General features: G+C 46.9%; 1 long non-coding RNA gene across 1 annotated transcript in view; it reads right to left on the bottom strand.

The window, feature by feature from the left end:
• LOC142766921 (uncharacterized) overlaps positions 1 to 11583 on the bottom strand; it is a 42001-nt gene extending 30418 nt beyond the window's left edge. The window contains exon 1 of the long non-coding RNA XR_012884663.1: positions 11453 to 11583. This is a non-coding gene — a long non-coding RNA (uncharacterized LOC142766921). The remainder of the gene's footprint in view (positions 1 to 11452) is intronic.
• Between the last annotated feature and the right edge of the window lie 2910 nt (positions 11584 to 14493).

Here is a 14493-nt window from a genome sequence, read left to right as displayed (position 1 = left end):
TTTGGTCTTTTGGGCCACTTCATTACGACACAGCGACAGGAACATCTGCGGCGCTCTCTGCAAATTCCTATGTAACACAAGAAGATTACCTTGCTGTGCCATTAATCAGCTCTTGATTTTTACTAGCCAATCTAACATTTATTATTTAGCTATTACACTGTAATGATTTAACCTTCAGAAGAGTTTCATATAACGATTACACCTCAGTTATTCAACAAATGCGATAATTTCTTTTCTTTCTGTTTTTCCCATTGTGCCATTTTCACAGTCAAAACCAAGTAATCCTGTTCCCCTAGCCTGGAAAACCTCAAAGTATTGACTTGCATTACCCACCGGACCGGCTTCCTGGCCAATCTCCCTTAGTGGGTGGGAGCCACAAAAGAAAAGATCAATCAAGCAAGCAAGCAAGATCTCTCTTGAATTCTGCTCCTGTACGGCTCGTCATTCGAACTGTGTACCAGTAAACCCCCAACGCCTACTGAGGACGTAGCATAGTGGTGAAAGTGCTGGGGTATAACAGCCAACCATGGGAACCCTACTCCTCAGATTTCGCTGGTGTCGTCACCTCGTCGGCCTATCTCCTTCCTTGCCCATCATGCCTGACGAAGCAGAAGCTCGAGAACCAGCCCCCAGCTGCTCTTGGCCGTATTCCAAAGAGCCACGAACCTTCCCTGGAAAGGCCAACGACGACGAGGACACATGGCTTAAGCATAAAAGCGATTAATCCATACTAACAAATGGGATGCTGCCTCCCAACTATCACGTGTGGTTTTCTACCTAACTGATACTGCCCTTGTCTGGTAAGAAAACTTTGAGGATATTCTGGCAACATCGAAATGCTTTGTTGAGGAAATCAAGAAGTGTGTCGGCAACTCAGCTGCAAAAAAGAAGCTCACCGAGCAGAGCCTTGCATGGAAAGCCCAGCTACCCGATGAGGCCTGCACTGCGTATACGGAAGAGATTTTAGGCTGCGTAGAGATGCCGATTTCAGAATGTCGGAAGAGGACAAGGTGGGGCCATATGCTGAAGCGAATTGCAAAAGATGTGTGCAACTTCCGTATTAGCAGGAAAAGCCTGACTTACGTTTCTGACGTTGCACGGCACTGTCGTACGGTCGAAACCCTGAAGCAGCGCAGAATAGCGCCGAAGTTTGGTCGTCTGGCAAATGTTACCTCAGCAGCCAGCATAGAAGCAGCCTCAACAGTTGACCTTTCAGCAACCATTCATCAGATCATTCGGGAAGAGTTGCTCAGACATCTAGAAATGACACGTGAACAGGCTGCCGCCACGTCTCTATCCTATTTCCCGCAGGACACCACTGCCCCATAGCTTACGGTTTGTGAACATCCATCTATCGACGCAGCGGAGGTTGCAAAGCCTCGGTGTATTCAGCAGTCAAGTCCGGCTTTTCACGAGCGATCACAGTATCCTCAGCATTTTCGTTCCGAACGCTCTTACCATACACCGACCACGAATGTAATTGAATCTCGGGCTTACGCGAATGCTCGCAGATGAGCCAGCAAGCCTGAACACTTCGAAGAACAGCGGTGACATTGTCCAGGGCCTGTGTGCAACAGCTGTGGTCTGACTGGTCAAATATCGAGGTATTGCGATCGTTCGCACATACCACTCTATGATCAGTGATTACGCTTGGCTGATAAACCTGCTGTCTTTCTAGGACACTGGCACACCGACTCAAGGTATGATACCAGCTTTTGGCGCAGACACTGGCGCAACCACTCTCCTACATCTGATCGAAGTGTTACGCCACCTCCAGCACCTTGATCTCACCGGTTTCCATCGCCCCGGCGCTACCCATTGTCACCACACAAGGAAAACTAAGTAACATGGCCGATTGGGGGTGAGGTCACTGGTGACTTGCTGCAAAACGAAATACCTCCGCCTTTGTTGACGATCAAGAACAAGGTAGAAGTTTTTGTTGATAGTGTGCGTGAGATGGCCTTGGTGGACACTGGTGGTACGGTTTCGGTTATGAGTGCTACTTTTCAGGATCATTTAGGACAGAAGGTGACGTTTTTGTGGGAGAAGGCGACAAGATTCTGCGCTGTTGGTGGTAACTCAGTGCGTCTCTTGGTGTCTGTACCGCAGAAGTGTTCCTGTGTGATAATGGGTTTGTGACAGGGTTTACAATTCTTCTAAGGATCTCACACGACATAATCCTGGGGATTGATGTCCTTCGAATGTTCGGCGCCACTGTTGATTGTAGAAATGAAGAGGTGTACATATGTGATGCTGCCCCTGGAGAACTGTAGGAGAATTTGGACAGGGAGCACGGCGCGCCCCGGGTCTGTGAATATAGCGTGTTCCCGGCATTCTCTGCAGTATGTGTTGCTGTATACTCTTCACACATCGAAGACGATGACAGCGTGTTCGACGCATTGGTGAAGCCCTTTCATCTCAGTTCCATTAAGAAGAAGACATTGGTGCCCCGCTGCTTAGTTTCACTCGTTCAAGAACGCACAGGACTATGAGCGGTAAACTGTTCAGCTGAATCGGTGGTTCTACAAGGAGGACTGAAGCTTGACATGTTCAAAACATACTCTTCGATGACAATGGCTGCTCTAAGTGATGCTCCTGGTGGGGCCTCAGCCAATACTTGTGGAGCCGATTCGAAATCGCACCTATGATAGATAGATCACTTAATACAGACAAACGCCGCGTGCTTCAGGACGCCCTTTTAAAATACGTGGTGGTATTTTATTTTTCCCATGACCATGCGCCCTCGATTTCTGCGTCTCAGACCTTCCACACCATAAAGACGGAACAGCGCAGCCCATTCGTCGAAAACCCTAACGAGTGTCGCTGTCCAAGCACAAGATAGTTGACGAACAAGTGCGTGATATGCTGCAGAAGGGTGTCATTCGAGAATCACCGATTCCTTGGGTGGTTCCCGTGATTCCAGTCAAAAAGAAGGATGGTAGCTGGAGATTCTGTGTGGACTATCACTGTATAAACTTCATCACAAATAGAGGTGTCTACGCTCTCTTACACATTGATGACGCTCTAGACTGTCTCCATTCAGCATTCTACTTTTCTTCCATAGACTTACGCTCAGGCTTCTAGCAAATACTTGTGCATCCAATGGGCAAAGAAAAGAAGGCCTTCGTTACTCAGGACGGACTATAGGAATTCAACGCGATGCCTTTTGGTCTATGTAACACGCCCGCTACATTTGAAAGGTTCAAGGACACCATTCTGGGCAGCCTGAAGTGGAACATCTCTATGTGTTATCTTGATGTTGTGGTGTTCTGGCGTACATTCGGTGAGCATAACGAACGGATAGATGAGGTGTTAGAATGTAGCTAACGTGGTTGCTTGGACGAGTCGGTAAAACATGATTCACATAAAAAACAGCGCCAATAACGAGGGACAAGAAAAGAAGAAAGAGAGCAAAACTGACTATTGGAATGTTTTGGAATGCATTGGAAATGTTGGCTTGGTTCTCAATGCGAAGAAGTGTCGTTTCGGAGCTCGACAAACACAGGTACTGGGACACTTTGTCAACAAGAGTAGCATTAGGCTTGACCCGAATAAGACAGCGGCTATTTGAGCTTTTAAACCACCTGGCTAGGTAAATGAGCTTCGCAGCTTCTTGGGTCTGTGCTCTTACTTTCGCTGATTTATTTCCGCCTTTACTGATGTTCCTATTCTCCTGACCTGTCTTCTCCGTCAAGGTGCTATTCTAGAATGGCCTCCTGATTGTGAATACCTGTGCATCCAATGGACAAGTAAGAGACCGGCCTTCGTTACTCCGGATAGACTATATGAATTCAACATGATGCCCTTTGGCCCATGTAACGTGCCCACTACATTTGAAAGGTTCATGAGCATTATTCTTGGCGTCCTGAAAAAGAACATCTGTATGTGTTATCTTGACGACGTTGTGGTCTTCTGGCGTACATTCATTGAGCATAACGAACGGGTAGAGAAGGTTTTGGATTGTATTGGAAATGCTTGCTTGGTTCTCAATGCGAAGAAGTGTCGTTTCGGTGCTCGACAAACACTGGTGCTGGGACACCTCGTCTACAAGGATGGTATCAGGCCCGACCCGAATAGGACAGCGGTTATTAGAGCTCTTAAAACACCTGGCCAGGTGAAGAAGCTTCGGAGCTTCTTGGTTCTTTGCTCTTACTTTCGCAGATTTATTGCTGCCTTTACTGAAGTTGCCATTTACCTGACCTGTCTTCTCCGCCAAGGTGCTTGTTTGGAATGAACTCCTTATTGTGAAATTTCTTTCAACCTACTGAAGTTCTTGTTCACGTCACAGCCTATCCTTCGGCACTTCGATCCTTCTGCGGCGACTGAAGTTCACACCAATGCAAGCGGCATTGGCATTGGTGTGGTCCTGCTACAGCGATTTAACAAAATGGAACATCTGATCGCATATGCCAGTCGTACATTTAGTAAGCCGGAACGCAATAACACTGTGACCGAGCAAAATTGTCTCGCACTCGTCTTCGCTGTGCAGCGATTCCCCTCATACCTGTACGGTCGTCCTTTCCAAGAAGTTACGGATCATCATTCTTTGTGCTGGCTTATCAACCGTCGAGATTCGTCAGGCCATCTAGCACGCTGGGCCCTCCGGCTGCTAGAGTAGAACTTCAAGGTATATTGCAAGAGCGGCAGGAAACATGCCAACGCGCCCTGCCTTTCGTGGTGCCCCTTGATGACGCAGTTTGTGACGCTCACAATTTTGATCATCTGACAGCGTCTGTGGCACCAACGTTCTCGGATAAGGCCATTTTCGAAACTGAGCAGCGGAAGGGAGCGAGCTTGAATCCGTAATTCGTGATCGCACAAGCATTGACCCCGGAAGGCCGCTGTTGCGTTCGCGATTGTTTACTGTACAAGAAAACCATCTCAGGCACCGGTGCCCGCTTCCTGCTGGTGGTTCCAGAGGTACTATGTTCATATGTTTTAAACGCCATGCATGATGACGCCACTTCAGGTCACGTGGAAACGACACGAACTCTTCATCGTACGCAGTAAAGCATCTACTGGCCACGTATGCACCAGTCAGTTGAGTTGTACGTGGCCAGTTGTACGCAATGCCAGGCGCACAAATATCTCTCAGCAGCTACGGCCGGACATCTACAACCTGTGGCACATCCCAGTTCTCCGTTCGGACAAATTGGCATTGACCTGGTGGGGCCTCTTTTCGCGTTCACCGAAAGCCAACAGATGAATTGTGGTATGTACTCGGTACCGCGAGACGGCTGCCCTGCCATCCGCGACTGCTGGTGAAGTGTCGTCCTTCCTTCTCCATTCCATTACACTGCGTCATGGGCCTCCCCGCGTCATCATAAGTGACCGCGGACGTCAATTCACGGCAGACGTTGTCGAACAACTTCTCCGTATGTGTGGCTCAGAGCTCAGACACTCGGCGCTATCACCCGCAGACGTATGGTCTCACTGAGCGAACAATTCGAACATCGGTGAATATGCTTTATATGTACATCGCTTCAAATCATAAGAACTGGGATGATGTCTAACCGTTCGCCACATACGCATTCAATACTGCCCTATATGAGATCACCGGCTACAGCCTCTTCTTTCTCCTCTATGTTCGACTCTCACGTTATAATCTGGATACAATATTTTTCCTGTCTGATCGCGACCAAGCAGAAATCTCCCTAGCAGAAACTCTTTGTCTCTCCAAAGTAGCTACCTCGCCGTGGCAGTGTAGCGGCTAAAGTACTCAGCTGCCGACCCGCAGGTCACGGGATGGAATCCCGGCTGCAGCGGCTGCATTTTCGATGGAGGCGAAAATGTTGTAGGCCCGTGCGCTCAGATTTAGGTGCACGTTAAAGAACCCCAGCTGGTCGAAATTTCTGGAGCAGCCCTCCACTACGGCGTCTCTCACACGGTGGTTTTGAGATGTCGAACCCCACATATCAATCAATCATCATCGCCGAAGAAGCTCGTCGCCTTCCCATTTACGCACAATAGCTTCGCAAGACAGATTGAAACTCCGTGTGCACCTCCGTTGGCGCCGTAGCGTCGCAGTGGCGTAAAATGGGAGGAGACGTCAACAAATGGTGACCTTCAACGCGCCGAAAAAGCCCGACAACTTGCACGTCTCCGTATAAAGAATCAACAAACGACCGACAGCCGCCGTTGCAATCTCCGACGACGCTTCGTGGAATACCAGCCCGGTGAACGTGTTTGGGAGTGGACGCCGATACGCCGGCGTGGACTAAGTGAAAAGCTCCTGCGACGGTACTTCGGACCGTGCAGGGTGGTTCTACGTCTCGGCCCACTTGATTACGAGGTTGTCCCCGACGGAATCACGAACTCTCAACGACGCTGATCGCGACCAAAAGTCGTCGATGTCGCGAGCCTGGAGCCGTTTGATGCGCGTTAACAAACTAAAACAGTGGTTTTTGTATCATTGCTGGATCGTAATTTATTTATTGTACTTTCTTGCATTATTTTTGTACCTTCATCTATGGTTTAAGCATCGGGACGATGCCTTTTCCAGAGGGGGCAGTGCCACGTTTCATTTCTCAAGTTTTGTTATCGCCCCAATACACTACACAACTCTCAGTGCAAACCGCGCCTCCAATTTTTGAGAAGCTTCAGGAGTGTAGTAGACCATTTTGATAAGATCACGCTCACTCTGCGAACTGCACAGAATATTCTGGAACCTACGTCAACGCCAGCGATAAAGCTAGAACATTTGATGGCAAGAGTATAACTGCCGACGCACTTCATCGCTTGTCAGTAGTTGATCGACAGCCGACGCTCCGTTCACTGCTATCTGTGCAAGACTGCTAGTGTAATCAGACTTTTCGTTTACCAGGCACAGATTCGCTCAAATAAACAGTTATATCCCAACACAGTCTACAGTCTTTGGTCACGTCAAGACCTCGTGGCAATATCTTACTCCAACGCAAACTAATTACTTAATGGCCCTTTTATCGAAACGCCAGACTTGTTTTGACGTTTGTTCGGATGGCTTTGGTTAAATTACGGCGGCCACTCATCGCATTGCTACAGACTAGTCTCGTATCATTCGCCGTCGCCCTTACCGTGTGTCGTCTTCAGAACGCAAGGTTATCGAAAGACATGTTAATGACATGCTTGGACGTAACTTTATGAGGCCTTCAGCAAGCCCTTGGTTTTCTCCTGTTGTCCTAGTTAAAAATTGCCCGCAGCTTCCCTCGGGGGAACACTGAGGAGGATGCGGAGGATATAATTGGTTAACGGGGTGTTAAAGTGCGACTTACTTGGGTCGATGGCTAAATTGGTTAACGTGGTTGTGAAATGGGGTGTTAAATTGCGACTTACTTGGGTCGATGGCTAAATTGATTAACGTGGTTGTAGGAGGGGATGTTAAATGAGTGAACACGTACACACGTATGCGAAAGGGCGGCGCTGGTCGAAGGGACGTCGATCATTGTGTTTGTGGATTCGTTGGAATCCATTTCACCGCGATCTTGGACGTCGACGCGCCGTACAAACCAACCGACGAGCGGCAACTGAGCGAGCGAGCGCCGACCTTGAGTATATATACAGCGCCACGGCGCATCAACTGTTAGCTGTTGAATGTTCTCGAAGCGCGACGCCACATGCGCGTCCACTGGAGAATCAGGAGAATTGTAGATGTCGAACGCGGTGTGTAGAGGAGGAAGGGTGCACAGATGGTGGAGGAGTGAAGCGCGCGTGGTGTGTAGAGGAGGAAGGGATGCACAGATGGTGGAAGAGTGGGCGACGGCGCGACGGCGCATGCGCGCGCGTCAGCTGTCGAATGTTCGAGAAGCGGTGCGGACGGCGCACTACAAGGCGCGAGTATAAGATGCTTCCGCATCTAAAAATGACAGGTCAGTGCAACTTTGCGTTGACTACAGAGTACTAAACAAAATTGCCAGAAAGGGTGTATATTCTGTGCCCCTAATTGACGATGCCCTTGTCACCTTACAGGGCGCAGAATACTTTTCAAGCCTCCACCTACAATCTGGCTATGGGCAGATCCCGATGCATTAGCCTGATTAAGAGAAGACAGCAAATGCTACTCCTGATGGCCTTTTCGAATTCCTGATGCCTTTCGGGCTGTGTAATGCCCTAGCCACATTTGAGCGAATGATCGATACGGTGCTGTGGGACCTAAAATAAAAGACCTGTCTTAGTTACCAGGACGACATCGTCATCTTTTCATCCAGCTTCTCGCAACACCTAGAACGTCTAGACGAGGTGCTCACATGTCTAGCCAAAGCTGGTCTACAGCTAAATACCAAGAAGTGTCTGTTTGCGAGCCGCAGCATCAAAGTGTTAGGCCACGTTGTCAGCAAGCTTGGCATTGAACCTGATCCAGACAAGGTGGCCGCTGTGTTGCACTTTCCTAAGCCAACCTCGCTAAAAGACCTTCGCAGCTTCCTCAGCTTAGCCTCTTACTTCCACTGGTTTGTCTGTGATTTCACCAGTATCGCGACTCCTCTTCAAAACCTCCTGACCACAAGTGCATCATTTATTTGGACAGACGACTGTGAAGCTGCTTTCCAGGCCCTGAAACGATGCCTCACGTCAGGCCAGTTTCTTGTCATTTTGATCACACTGTCCAAACTATATTACACGCTGAAGAAAGTGGGCAACGATTTGGCGCTGTCCTGCTGCAGCGTTACCAGGCTTCGCAAGAGCAAGTTGTGGCTGACGCGAGCCGTACTCTCACTCCAACGGAACAGAATTACAGCATCACTGAACAAGAATGTCCGGCTATCGTGTGGTTCGTGCAAAAATTTCGCCCCTAATTTTATGGCCGCCGATTCACGATCGCCACGGGTCATCATGCGCTCTGTTGGTTGTCCTGCTTAAAGAACTTGTCAGGACGCCTCGGTGGTTCGGTGCGCTGACTGCAAGAGTATAACTAGAGCGTCACAAACTGGTCAGGTTGAAAACACTTAGATGCCGACGCATTCTCACGCTGTCCACTGTTGCAAAATCCTGACGCATCTATCTGCTACGCAGCACCTCCCAGCCAAGAGACCACGCAGATTACCAGTCTTAATCCTGTTGAGATCACTGCACCGGATGACCTCCTTCGATCCGCAGACTTCACCTCGCTCGAACGTGCAGACACATACTTCCGTACAATCATTGATCGGCTCACCGGCTTCTCCCATGCTCCCAACAGCCGTTTACGACGGCAACTCATGCGTTTCAAACTTCATGATGGGGCACTCCTTCGGCTAATTACCATTCTCTCGGTAGCCGATAGTTCCCGGTCATAACTCGTTCACTTCGACTCCAAGTTGTAGAAGCCTTTCATGACGACCTGACGGCTGGCCACTTGGGTTTCCATGAAACCTACAATCGCATCAAGACTCGCTGCTTCTGGCCTGGCCTCGCTACTAGTGTTTCCTAGTATGTAACTTCCTGTTCGTCATGTCAGCACCGAAAACGTTGGACATTTCTTCCCGCCAGCCCTCTACAACCTCTCCCGTGCCCGTCCGCTCCATTTGACTTTCCTTGGCCTTATTGTGTGTTAGATCTCAATATTTTGTGTAAAAACACGGAAAAGCGAACCCTTAGGTATACACTTCTTTTCATATATATATATTGTCACGGGGTCGTGACGTCGAGTTGACAAAGAAGCAGAGAGTACGTTGAAGATTAAATTGTTCATATGGGCGAACCTGTGCCCGGTAAACGGAGAGTCGGATCACTGTAGCAGGCTTGCACTGATAGCGGCGAACGAAGCTTCGGCCGCCGATAAACTACTGACAAGTGGCGAAGTGCGTTGGGATTTATAGTTTTGCCGTCGAATGTTCTAGCGTTATCGCTGGCGGTGACGTAGGTTATAGAATATTCTGTACAGTTCGCGGAGTGGGCGTGATCTTATCGAAATGATCTAGTACAGCCCTGAAGCTTCTCAAAAACTGCCGGCGCGGTTTGCGCTGAGAGTTGTGTAATGTATTGGGGCGATAACAAAACTTGACAAATGGGACGTGGCAATTTATACTGTCACTCTTCAGCCATCACTTAGCCTTTGCGTCAATAAGCACCATGTATCATTACCACAATGTGATTGCTGGCCACTAGGGGGGGGGGGGTTAGGGGAGATTGAAAGGTGAAAGTGCAAAGGAAAGCCGGGTGCTTCGATTAAGGTGCACAGTAAAGAACATCAGGTGGTAAAAATTTGTGCTAAGCCCCCGACGGCCACGTGGTTCTTGTTACTATGTTAGCATTGGCACGCAAAAGTTTAGCAAATAATATAAGCACTGATGCAGCGCGAAAGTCGCTGAAAGTGACAAATGAACATGCCATTGTAGGAGATCAGCCGCTTAAGTTACGGAAGTCATTCCGTATTTTTCTACATCACCATTGACCGTCTTGTAAGGTTCATTTTATCCAATGGTTGAAAGGTTAGAGTGGCGCAAACAACCAACTAACCTTTTCCCATTAACGTGGAAGGTTCTACTTATATTAGCCTATTCAAACAGATAGAACCACTGTCCAATGCTTTATTTTTTTTTAACTGAATAGCTTTGTGCTTGACTGGTGCGAAGTTATCTCACACAACGATACAAAACTTCGAGAATGCACACCATAGAAACATCTTTAATGTAGAGATTCGTGTTAATGTCTGTAAAAGGCTATTCAATACAGCTGGAGACAGCTTTGCTCTGAAAAATTGAAGAAAGACAGGCTGCTTATTATCTAGGCACTTCACATTTTCTCTGTCGTTGATCGCTTTCTTCGGAAAAAATAAACAACTTGCGTGGCAGTTTAATAGGGGCTGAACCTTTCAGCAGGCGGTTGACACATCGTTTCGGCCAACACTTTTTCAATACATTATGTTTTGTCATTACGTAAGGTTGCATCAAGCAGTAATGACCGAACTTCCCTACTGACCATTCAGCACCCTCTACACCCATGCTTACCGAGGCTGATAGACGTCAATAAGCAGGGGCGTATGAAGAAAAAAATTGGGGCCGCGGGAGGGCATTTCCCTGGTTTTGGAAGAGGCACCCCCTTTAAATATGCCATGGCGTATGCCATGACATATGGCACCCCCTGAAATATGGCACCCCCTTGCATGACACCCCTTGAAATATGGCACCCCCTTGAATATGGCACCTTCTTGCACCCCCTTGAAATATGGCACCCCCTTGCATGGCACACCCATGGCACCCCATTCAAATATCCCATGGCGGAAGAGGCACCCCCTCTGTATGCCATGGCGCAAAAATTTAAGGGATGGAGGGCACGCCGGGTGTGTCACTCCTCGTTCGACGCCCCACTTGGTAAGCAATAAAAACTTAACACTATTCACCATTACCGCTGCGTCTCTTTGATGCGGTTATTCTCACATACAGGATGATTATCTCCAAAGTGTACAAATACAATCACAACTATATAAAGTTCATCTGAGCTTCCTCAGTACCAGAAAACAAAAATGCAAAGTGGAGAGAACAATAAAAAATACTCTTACTTCTTCTAGTTCCCAAAAGTGTATGGTAGCGCTAGTAAGCCCTTTAGAACTTACGAAGGCGAGGAAAAAAATTGCTACAAGAAAGGTATGCATTCGCCTTCGATTGACTTCACGACATGCAAACTCCTATATTGTATAAATACTCCAATCCCTTATATATAACACCTGAATGGTAGATAAGCAATATTTTTCGTTAATTTTTGTTCCTTTGTGCTGTCACCATCTTAGCGCATCCATCGTATTATGTGTTTCAAAAGAGCACATGGAAAACAATTGAAAGAAGGGTATTTGCTTCAGGTGGTACTATTACAAAAACAACACCCATTTACGACAATGGGTGAGTGTGAACGAAAGATAGAAAAATGAAATTTAAGCAGGTTCATGTAACGTGAAAACTTTAGAAAGTGTGCCGCAGTATTTTGCCTGCCCTTCAGAGACTCAGAGCGGTTTGAGACTATAAATAGTGGCCTTGGCAATCAGCCAGGTCGGGGTTAGGCAACATGACATCGCTGCATCTAATGGCAGATGGTACTGCCAATGTCCCCATCACCAAGGCACGTGATGGAAAATGACACAGCAATCTATTTTCTGTTCCTCCAGCACGTAATGCTGATTTCGGTGACACTTAAAGCCGATCGTGTTATACTCGGCCATAGCATTATGCATGATACATTATGCTTGGCTACGGGCTGCGGCGTACTTCTTGTCGGCCGGCGCTTCAGCGCCGGGCCCTGTGTTCTCTGCGCGGCGCGTCCACCGTACAGTATACAGAATACACCAAAGTCCTATATTCGATAGTAATATACACAACCTTCTTTCCCTCACTTTTCTTTCCCTTGATAAACTTTAAACACAAGGCTTGCTATGTTGGTACACCCTCTCTACATCAACGGCCTCCTTGTAACCTTCTAGTGACTCCTCGTCACCTTTAATTTTTTTTTACCACACCATGAAGCTGTACCATGCTCGGCCTACTCCCTGCTATTTTCCTTTCTCTTTTACCTAACTTATTTTTAAGCACCCCCTTACTTTATAGTACTATACACAGCTATGCTTTCCACTACACACCCCTTCGTCCTTTACAGCCACTTGAAATGCAACAGTACGTAAAACTATTCTATACGCTGCCGGCTATACTATGGTTTGCCTTCTACTTGTGGAAAAACATCGTTGGCGTAAACTTGAAAGAAGAGAAAAGAAAAGACTCGGAAAAGCACAAACTCGCAACTGACTGAGTGGGCGCTTTTCCGACTCTCTTCTTTTGTCTTCTTGCAAGTTTGCGCCAACGATGTTTTACACAGCATTCGTTACTGTGCCTTCTACTTATTTCTACCCTTCTCACCCTCACTACCCTCTACCACCCCTTTGATCTGCTTACTAGTCATGGCTATGTTATACAAGGCTGCGCTATCTATTGTTTTCGTTGCGTGATGCATTACACCGCTATGTTATACATAGTGGTGTATCGCACATGTGTTCCAACGGCTGTGCGATATGAGGTCTTTGTAAGACCGTACATGAATTTATTATTGAGAACTGACAGACAACCACATCAAAGAAAGTATAGGGTATGTTTTCAGAAGTAATGAAATACAGTTCTGAAAAAAGAAAAGTGGGTGAAAAGATAACTTGTCGGGAGTATGCACCAAACCTGCGACCTAAGATGGACGCGTCCAACGCTCTACCAATGGAAGTACTACGGCGGCTATCCCCCTGTCCACTTTATGGGGTATGCACTTGTTTTTAAGAGAGGGAGTAGGATGCCTCGATGTGTTGCTCCAGAACAAAGTGGAGCCACTTCTCTTGTGGACATCTAGTTGGTTCAAATGGAATCGCCTGGCATACAGAAAGCGATCGCTTTCAGCAAAACACGCGATATTTTGGCTTGGTGGATGCCTTAAGGCGTAGGGCTTGCCCATAATAGTGGTAACATATAGATTAGGCACTAATTATTACAGAAGAAACATTTGGTTGTGAAAGAAAGGTAATTCATGCCTATTTATAGGTTTGTTTATCTCACTGGTTGCGTAGATCTCGTCTTCTCACGGCCAATCAGGTTGACGAGTGCCAAAATCGACTTGGTATGACAAGAGCAAGTGAAAAACATTAACGATTGCTCACAACATGAAAATCTTGACATGTCCTTAATGTACGTGACGAAATACGTGACATAGTCGAGGAGCTACAACAGCCGTTCGGTGATATTCATGTCCACCAAAATTAACGGGGTATGATAAGAGCTTGAAAATATACATGACTGGTCATAACACGAAAACTATGTCATGCATGTTATATATAGGCCATGACACACAAGACCCGTCATGGAGTTCTCAGGCCTGCTTTATTAACTTGATGTGTACGACATAATAGCAGCAAATGGCAAACATAAATAGTAGGTCATAACAGGCAAACGATCTAAAGTGATTTCTTGGCCGAGTTGGTACGACATTATTAACATAAAAACAGCGTACGGAGGACAAGAAAAATAGGAGAAAAACAGCGTCATTGAGACAATAATGCCATGCATGTCATGTGCGCCATGTCACGCATGACACACAATGTTTGAACAGCACTTTTATCAAGTTGTTAGGTACCAAGGTATACATGGCAAGATAATACCGTATGCCTAACATAAATAGCATGCAGATTGCAAGGCAATCTCACTCCTAATCTGCTTGCTTGTAATTAGTTTATCGTGGATTAGCTTAATCCAACATATCCAAACTGTTTTGTGGTCATACGCTATAATCAATTTGACTAGGCAAACAATATACTCCAATGACCGGTTCAGAGTTACAAAAGTCTGAATTAACTTAACCTAGGTTTGTTTAATCCAGGTAATATCTATTATCTCATTGTGGCTATGCTATGTCATTAAAATGGCTATAGAACTTCAAGTAACAGATAAGACATTTGATCCTGATTAGCTTAATTTGGATTACCTTAATCTGTCTTTATCCGAATGGGCTTAATATAAACCTGGAGTATCCAGGCTATTATATATCTCTACAATGAAAGCCTCCCGTTTAGCATTTTTCATT

This window comes from Rhipicephalus microplus, chromosome 7 (genome assembly GCF_043290135.1).
Source record: "Rhipicephalus microplus isolate Deutch F79 chromosome 7, USDA_Rmic, whole genome shotgun sequence".
In the NCBI taxonomy this organism is placed as follows: Eukaryota; Metazoa; Arthropoda; class Arachnida; order Ixodida; family Ixodidae; genus Rhipicephalus; species Rhipicephalus microplus.
The sequence above is the reverse complement of the archived record's forward strand: the minus strand, read 5'-3'. Positions and strand labels throughout refer to the sequence as shown.